Source organism: Gymnoscopelus microlampas (genome assembly GCF_963454915.1).
Source record: "Gymnoscopelus microlampas genome assembly, chromosome: 14".
NCBI classification, from domain to species: Eukaryota; Metazoa; Chordata; class Actinopteri; order Myctophiformes; family Myctophidae; genus Gymnoscopelus; species Gymnoscopelus microlampas.
The window spans coordinates 15,274,924-15,284,923 of NC_139951.1; positions in this window are offsets into that span (position 1 = coordinate 15,274,924).

Sequence of the window (10,000 nt, forward strand, 5' to 3'; positions counted from 1 at the left end):
ATGCTGAGTGCTGTTCATTTAACTCTGAGAGTGTGCAAATGGACCCGAAAGGGTCCATTTGCACACTCTCAGATTTAAATGATCACTCAGGATTTTACTGCTGAATGACATCGGTCACTGCCATTCACCCACGTGACTTTTTAGCTTCATGTCGAGGTTTTTTCGTTTCGTTTCTTCATCTCGAGTAACCTCAAGATCAAGGCTGGATTTTGTCCCGGCACAATGCTTACAGGGCAAAGCTATTGTCACCCGAAAGTGCTAGATAGAGTTACACACCACAAGAATTTTCTTTCTCCACAGAAGAACCCACTCCTTGGGAAGAGGTCTTCCAGGAGTACTTTGGTCTAACTGTCTTCAGTGTCAGACAGTGTTCAGGGAAGGGGGCCGTTGTCTCCGTGGCAACTCTCTGCTCGCCGTGGAAAAACCAGAGACTCCACATCCCCTAACTGAATAGGACAGAGGGATAGGTAGACTCTACCTGTCTCATTTTGGGCGCCGTGCAGGTTTTTTTTTTCTTTTCGGGGGGCTAGGGTTTGCATAAAAATCGTCCTACTCTGATAATATCACATTTTTCTCTGGAATGTGGTGCCGAAACCTGTGCCCAGATTTGAATCCTGCCGCTAGGCACATAACAAAACAAAAGCCCATGAAGGTTGACATGTTGTGAGTGTGAATATAAATCTCCCTCTAGGGAACAAATACTTAGTGAAAAGCACGCAGGTAAGATGGCGAGAGGGGTGTGTGTGTGTGAGATAGACTTGGGCATCATGCATGTTTATCGCGGCTCTTGTCTTCCTGTGATGTGACAGGGGGACTGACCCGCTATCTCTTACTCGGTGCGTCTTGGCGTGCTCAGCAGGGGGTGTGTCGGGCAAGGGGGGGGGGGGGGCACTCTCCCCTTCTCCTCGGCGCCACCACCGGCAGCCGTCTCCGGCGAGGTGGCGTGCTAATCATTTAAACAGCCCAATCAAAGGCAACGCAATGTCGCACACGAGGGAGAAAACGGAGGAAAGTGATTATTAATGTTTGAGGGAGGCAGCCGGAGTGATTGAGCTGAAGGAGGACTTTGATTTTTTTTGGGGGGGCCCTCACATTGTTTTCGAAATGGCACCGGGTTCAGCCTCCAAGGCTCCAGGAAGCTATGGTGAGCTGTCACCATGCGGTGAAGAAGTTTTATTTATTTATTTAGTAGACATAAAGCAGCACAAAGACATCCTACGCGTATCAATGTACTGAGGTAGGCTGGCCAACAGTCGCTCCGTCAGAAGGAAGGAAATTATTATATTTTTATTTTGAGGCTTTGTCTGAATTCTCTCTTATTGTTGTTGTGTGTTCGGAGAAGGGAAAAGTCCCTCTGAAAATAGCATGGAGGTAGTGGCAAAGTAGTGAAATTAATTAATGTTCACTTCAGGTTGTTATTGGACTATGTTCAAGTATCTGGATGGAATGAAACACACACACACACACACACACACACACACATACACACACACACACACACACACACACACACACACACACACACACACACACACACACACACACACACACACACACGCACACTGAGTCACACACAGTTGAGATGAATCACCTTGGCTTGTCAAGAGGTTGGTTAATAGACACATTTGATGTCATGCGACGCCCACCCGTGTTGAAAGGGATTTGTTAGTGTGTTGGTATCACCCCCTGTGCATAAAGCTCCACTTAAAACAATAAACAGCAGTGAGCACATCCAAAGCGCCGACAGTTTAGACTGTACTGCCTTTGATATGGGATACCTATTACTGTGGGTTTTATCTAATGGAATGGATTCGCTCACCACATTCCACCACTGTTTGCAAGAACCAAAAACTATCAACTGTAATGTTGTGCTATCAGCTCATTGGCTGCAGCAGAACTACTGCCAATACAGTAGCTAATGACTCCAGTCCAAAGAAGAGGGTTCACCTTTGAGAGCATCCCCAAAATTTTGAAATGCCCCGAAAATTCCACAACTTTGAGCCATACATTGGCAATGTCAAATTTGATACTCCACAGTATTTATACATTATAACTCGTAACTTATTGGAAGTATGATTTTACCCTAAGAGCAGCAACTCGTTACATTACATAAACGTTACTCAACCTGCAGTAAATGGGCAATCGCGTCCCTCTGATTGAAATCATATTCCGGGTTGTTTTACGGTAATTGTATTGGAAAACTTTTGGCAGAATTTCCCTGCTATCAGTCCGAACACGGAAACGTTACAAAGTGCTAGCAGAGAAGGACACACACATCCATAAAAGAACACACACACACACACACACACACACACACACACACACACACACACACACACACACACACACACACACACACACACACACACACACACACACACACACACACACACACACACACATCCATATATTCTACACAAACTCTCTGCTCAGTCTTTCCACGGAGACAGAACAGACTGAGCAGTCATTACACAGACTCACACGGTCTCACACTTGGAAAAATGTACGCTGCAAAATTCAGAGCGTTGATTTAACTCTGCGAGAGTAAAGAATGGATCTGTAAAAATAGACCCCGGGTCTATTTTTACACTCAAGTTCAATTAAGATTCAGAATTTTGCTGTGTAAGATGTGCCACAAATGTTTCTCTCTAAATTACGCTGACATATGTTAATGCTGTGGTTTTCAAATTACGCAGATAAATCAAAAAATATAAAACCTCAAGATTATTTTAGACATAGCTACATTTATTCGGTGGACAGAAACTGAAAATATGGAGCAGTCTATAGAGACAGAATGACGTGATGCAGGTCATGCGGTCCAGCTATCTGGATCTAACCTCGGTTTGTCAAATCCCACATGTTCAGGAATGTTGTGCTTTAATGTGACACTCCTGGAAGGTAAAACATCTAAGAATAGAGAACCATAGGAGTAGGCAGCCAAGGCTTAAATAAATAAGACATGCATTTAATGGACATACAGTCAATGTCCTTAGGGAAATATATGAAAGTAAAGGTAGCAGAAATGAAGTCTACACTATAGCTTAAAGTCAGATTACCTCAGCACAGCACTATTTGTGAATAATGTTAATGAAGCTATCATTAACATTAGAGATTTTGGTCAGTCTGTGTTTGTGAAACATGCAAGTATTCAAACAGCTGGCCCTGATTCTCAATTTATTTGTGATAGAGTTAGTTGTGGTTGAAAGGTGAGAAGACATATTTTTCCCACCTGAACATTACATGATTTTTTTCAATGTTTGTTACTTGGCATACCAGACAATTACAGAGGTATCACCTTCAGAGTCCACCAAGGCACCAACTGCAGATGTTTGTAACCTTCAAAATTGTCTGTTATGAAGAGTTCACCAATAAACTACAACACTCAAAACTATCTTTCGAAAAGTACACTCAAAGGCGAGGCTTTTTGCCCCAATGTTGCGTTCTTGTCTTGATTGTTGGTGACATAACAACAATGTAACAAATTTAGCTACATTGTCAGAAACAATGGATATTGTCCTAAAAAATGCTTCACCACGGACATACAGTATGGGAAGACAGGATAGGTTTACAACATCATATCTTAGAGACACACACACACACACACACACACACACACACACACACACACACACACACACACACACACACACACACACACACACACACACACACACACACACACACACACACACACACACACACACACAAATGTGACCACATTAGATTCACTGAGCACAGAAATAAAACGGCCCTGTCCCCTTTACAGTTATTGTGAAGACCCAGTATACTTTAAAAAATATTCTTTACATCTAGACATAGAATCCATTAGACATGTATTCATTTAGGAGCTGATGCTGAACTGGCTATAATGTCCACTGAGTGTCATGATTAGTTATCATTTGTCAGACAGATGGTCATTACTCACAAGCTAGCTCGTATGCTGGATATGTTAGTTAGCAACCATCATTGTTTTGTAGAAGAGCTTAACTTGATCATTATTATTTAGCTGAGTGTTTGTCCCTCCTGATGACCCATCAGACTGTTCATTCCATGTCCTTTAACCACTTAGGCCCTACATGGAAAATAGCCAATCTTGGCTTCTTTCGTTATTTTAGAGTGTACATTTATTTAAATAGTTTTGAATATTTATTGATTTTCTTTGAATTATTGTTAATTTTGTTTATTTTTTTAAGGATATAAATGTTTTCACCTATAATGCCTATTTCACTAATTTCACCCAAAATAGGGATGCTAAGTTGAAAATGGTTAAGTAAGACAGGGTCCTGTCAGATTTCTTCACTGACCTCATTAATTTATGACTAGCTTGTATCGCAGTCTGCTTGGATAACCCTTGGATAACCCTTCTAGTCATAATATATTTTTGTCTACTGTTTATATACTGTATATTTTGTATTCAGATTATTACATGTAAATTCAGATGGTCAGAAGAATTTACCTCTAAAAGAAGCTTGTTAAATAATAGTTGTTGATTGTTTTGTCTAAAATACTGGCGGATATACCCAACACAGACCATCTTCTGAAAGATTAACCAACGCTTGTATGCCTTTTAATATTGAGATATGATTTGAAGATGTCATGACACCCAATAATGTGTTGCTATTATTATTCCAGATTTTGTTGTTGTACAGTATCCTGCATTGCATGATTTACATGTTCGCAGCTGTTAATAACCATGTAACTCCATGTTGTCCGCTGGCCACAAAGCAGGCATCAAAGTCCGCAGCGCACAAATTGAATTGTCCCTTCCCTGCAATTTTCCCCAGTGGGAGGCGGATGCTTTGCATCTCATCTGGTTTCGTAATGGCCACAAATATGTTTTGTCGAGGTGGCAGATCAGCACTCCGACGGAGCCAAATTCCTCAATGCCCCGGCGCAGTCTGTTTCTCTCCTTCTCTCTGACCTTGTGCTCCTATTTTAAACAACGTCTGACACACTTTAATGCAACTCCGTACTTTTGGTCGACCTCGACAGCTCGCTGATACACTACGAAATGCCCTCATCAAAATGAAAGACAAATTGTTAGTTTGCTTGTCAGTTCCACTGCAGTTTCCTGGTCCGCTCTCTGTTTCACTGAGCAAGGCGGACAGAAATAGCTTAGTCTTTCAGGTCTATATAGGCTCTAATGTTTGCCTCTCGCGTCTAAAATTACACGTTGGTGTGTGTGTGTGAATGTATGTGTTTTTCTATATGTTTATCCCCTTAAGTCGAGCTGTCATTAGTAAGTGTATGGTGCATGCGAGGTCTTGCGTGATAATGGGGTTAGTTGTTATGGCGTCTTGTGTGCGGCGCGCTGTATATAGATCACGTCTGTGTGTGCCATTCTTCTGTTGTTCCTGTGCCTCAGCAAAGCGAGCAAACATCTCCAACAGTCACCACCAAACAGCTCCTGAAGGGGCGGTCAGGCAGCAGCTGTTTGTTTATTTAGATCTAACTTGTAATTACGTCTGCGACAGACTGCACCACGTAGGACAGCCATATTTGGCTCCGGTCGCCAGCCAATCGGCGGAGGCTGCACGGTGTCCCTCCTGATTACAGTTGTTGCTGCTGCTGTAACTGCGTCTCCTGCAGCGGCTCTGGGAGCACAGAGACCATTAAAGAGATGATTGTTACAGACGCGACCGTTTCCTATACTGTGTGTTGGAATGTAAATATTTTAGGATGGAAACGCCTTTTTTGGCTTATACCGTTAAATGGGCATTCTATATGCTATTGTGCTTCAGAGTTTGTACAGGCCACTGACTGAGCACACCACAGGACAAACATAGGCATTATGTGTATACCTGACAATAGAGCATGTGAACAGTATGCTGCCATGGCTATTCGATTGCTTGGGTGCTTTGCGCTGCAAACCACAGCAGTTCAAAAGTGCAATTTGTAGGGGGATTTTTATTATTAATACTTTTTTGCCTTTGATAACAAAACCGCATGCAAATGTCCTACTTTAGGGGGCGTGACTGCTTCACTTTGTTCCCTCATTTTGTCTTTTTGCAAGCCGTTAAAAATGTGATGTACCCCGTCATCAGGGCCAGACCGCACGGAGTAGGCCGGTGTGCCTTTAGTTGGCTGGCTGCTCGGCTGCATGTCACCGTTCAACCAGTGCGCCCCAGAGAGTCGACGCCGAGACGGAGATGACAAAACCGCAGACCTCAAAAAGAGAGAGAACAGAGAGAGAGAGAGAGAGAGACTCAACTTCACAGGAGGCGCTCCAAAAAAAAGAAAAAGAAAGAACAACCAAATTATCTCACTGTCTCTAAAGCTTGTTTTATACTTGGTTCCATGCCGGTGTCACGCACAGAAAACAGCTGATCCACAAGCTCACGACTCATCGAGGTTTGAGCTTGTAGATCGTCTCATTTCCATTATGCAACACGATGCACAACCAAGTATAAATCAGGCAAACCCCCCCCTCTTCTTCTTCTCCTTTCTTTCTTCTCTCCCCTCTCTTCACTCGCTAGTTTAAAGTTGTCCTGGCTTTTATTTTCAGAAATATTAATTTGGTAGGAGAGCAAGAGCTCGGCGTCGTATCTGAAACGCGCCACAAAGCAGAGCAGAGGAGAGGAGAGGAGAAAGGGGATGGGGAGGGAAGAAAGAAGGCGCAGCGCGCGCACATTTCCCCTCTCTTGACGTTTTGCTGAAGTTTGTACGCCACTTGAGCCCGCCGTTTCCCTCGCTAATGATACCAGCGGAGGATCTCTGGGGAACGGCGTCCGTCGCGCGCCTGGCTTTCACTTTTTTTTCTCCTCTTCCCCACCAGGTATTTTGGGAATGCACGAGAAGGGAGGCCTGTGAGGCGCATCATTCCGAGAGCTCATCTCTCGCTCTCTCTCTCTCTCTCTCCTTCTCTATCTCTCTCTCTGTCTCTTTCTCTCGCTCTATTTTCACTCCCTCTCTCACACTCCGATCAGCTTCACTCCCCTCCTTTTTTTGTTGTTGTACTTCTGCATACGCACACACTCTCTGTCTCACTCTAGTCCTCTCTCTCTTTCTCTCTCTCTCTCTCTCTCTCTTTCTTCTGCCCTCCCTTCCCTCTCTCTCTCTCTTTTTTTTTATTTGGTAAGGATGACTTCAAGTGCGGGAGGGGAAAAATGTGTGCACAGGAGAGAGGAGAAAATCTTTTTATTAACTTATTCATTGTATATGAAATCAAGAGGTTTTTTCCTTTAGCCCCCCATCCCCACCCTCAGTCCCACACCACCCCTCTCTCTCTCTCTCTTTCTCTCTCTCTCGTTCTCTCTCTCTCTCTCTCTCTCTCTCTCTCTCGTTCTCTCTCTCTCTCTCTCTCTCTCTCTCTCTGTCTCTCTCTCTCCCGTTCTCTCTCTGTGTCTCTCCACTTGGTTAAGGCAAATTAATGTTTAAAGAGGTAATTTACTGGGGCCTGGCAGGATTCACATTGTGTATCACACAAACAGGCGGCAACAAAAGGAAATTCTAATCTAGAGAGTAACACGACTGCACAGAGGCTCCTCGACGGGGGGTCCAGGATGAATTATACAACAATCTGTGTTCTCCCTCGTTTAATTTAAAGGTCTGTTTTTCAAGGCTAGCGCCGAGCTCCCACTTCAGAAGGGAGGCTCGGCCCGCTGAGGTCAAGCCCGTATTGACAAATATCAAGAGGCAAGAAAGGAGAGCCCAAAACGCAGATATGAATAAGTAAAGGCAAACAGATAAGCAAACATAAAGCCAGAGAGAGAGGGAGAGAGAGAGAGAGAGAATGCGAGGCAGACATGCATCACAACACGTCTTGTTGGCCGTGAAAAGCGGGCGCCCGGGAGAGGGTTTTCTTTTTCTTCTTTTTTTAGCTGAAAGAAACATGAAAACAGTGCATGTCTGGGCATTTCTTTTTAAATGGAAAATAATCGCTTGTTTGACACCGTTGCATCGGTTGTCAGAAGCACCTTGTGGTTGTCAAACGAGCGAAGGGGAGCGTGACAGCGGGGGCTGTGTGCTGCGGTGACCCTCTGACGTACCAGAGGACCTTGACATCACCTGGGGTCAGAGGTCATGAACCCAACCCCCACTTTTATTCTGCGTTTGTAAGAAATTTCAACTGAAAGACAACTTCTGATTCATTTTATTGTTAACCACTTAAGCCCTATGTACTTCGTCGTACGACAAATAGCGAAATTAGCCAATCTGCAAGCAAAACATTTTTGTTTTGCTTGCAGCAAGCAAGTACTTGCCGAAAATAGGCAGTAGTTAAATTATACCATGAGAGGGACAGTTGAATGAATCCTCCAGTTTACAAATCACTTAGAAGGCAGAGAGAAAAAGTTACATATTTCCACCCCATACACCGTCTCTTTTCTGACCTGACTGGTCTGGAGAGGAGAGAAGTGTCAGGTGGTGACAGAATTACTCGGCCACCCCAAGTTGCCCCCACGTCACCAGCGATTTCCCTCATAGTTCGTGGGTCCCCGGTCCATCATACCTCGGACAATCAGCGGGGTCAACGGCCCCATCTGACCCCTCCCCACCGCTCAGCCACCAGTGTGGGCCCTGACTAGATGGGTTTGACCGTTGAACTCTGCCACAGCAGACAGCTCAATCAGCTTTTTTATGGTCGTCATCGCCGAGGAGAGAGAGAGCAGAACCCTATGTGACACGAGCTCTGGGAGGAGAATAACAACAACATCTCTGCCATGATGTTCTCTCAACCACGTAAAGAACTTGGCTTGCCCTATTTTGGGCATGTCATTAAGTCATTATAGGCCAGAATTTGCAAACAGAATTCCAGAAATGTCAAAGATTTCACAAAGGTTTTATTTTTTTATTAAAAAAAATAAAAGATAGCACCGAATAGACAGACACACATGCCTGTCACAGACGGCTAAAACAAAAATGGCGAAAACAGCAAATCTACAAGCTCACAATGCATCATGATGCGACCCGGCCGCAATGCAACAGTTGTTGATGACATTTCAACGCAATACCGTGACATGACAAATGGGTTGAGGCAGTTTGGACTATACAGTCAATCAAATCCTTAGATTTGTTTTTGTGACTTAATAGACTACACACAATATATTGTATAGTGTAGGGATGCACCGATATGGAAATTCTTGGCCGATACCGATGTTTAAAATAACAATTTAGCCGATAGCCAATATCGATATATGTTTATTTTGTTTTTCGTGTTATTATTTCCCCCTTTTGTGCCAGGGAAACAAATACATCTTCATTTTTTAAATTATTTTTTTGCCGATACCGATATGGCGCAAATATCGGCCGATGCCGATATGCGGCCGATATACCGGGTGTTTTTTGGACGCGCGTGCACTCATGTGTACTCAGATATCCCCAATCTGGCGATGAGTTAATTGAGGAAGTGTTATAAATAAATAAATGGGGGTGAACTCTTGACACAAATTTGTTCCCCGCCGGCACCCGGTGAGAACGGTGAGTGATGTTCACTCCCAGTTTGTCCTCAGAGTTCCGGCCGGGCCTGATTGAACCTCCAGGGGCCATGGAACAGCCACCAGTGATCTCAACGCTCTGAGGAAGTTACCGGCCTTCTCTCTCCCGAGGCCCGCGCTGCCTCTTGATTTTTTTTCCTTTTCGCCTGCTCTGTTGCGAAAGAAAAGGAAGGTAAAGATAAAATAAAAAAATAGATCCCCCTCCTCTGTGTGTGGGCTTCACACAACTGTAAAAAAAAGTGCGTCATCAGCACAAAGATAAAGCTGTGTGTGTGTGTGTGTGTGTGTGTGTGTGTGTGTGTGTACTGTTACTGTATCTGTGCAGGTGCATTTGCAGTGTGCTCTGTGCGTGGTGTTGTGCAAGTGTGTGTGTGTGTGTGTGTGTGTGTGTGTGTGTGTGTGTGTGTGTGTGTGTGTGTGTGTGTGTGTGTGTGTGTGTGTGTGTGCACGCTCGCGCATGTGTGTGTGTGTGTGTGTATTCTAGGCAAGGTGCCTGCCCTGGAGCTAGATAATGTGAACAGAAGCAGATGGGGGAACTTAAACGTACACCCACTAGGGTATAGCAG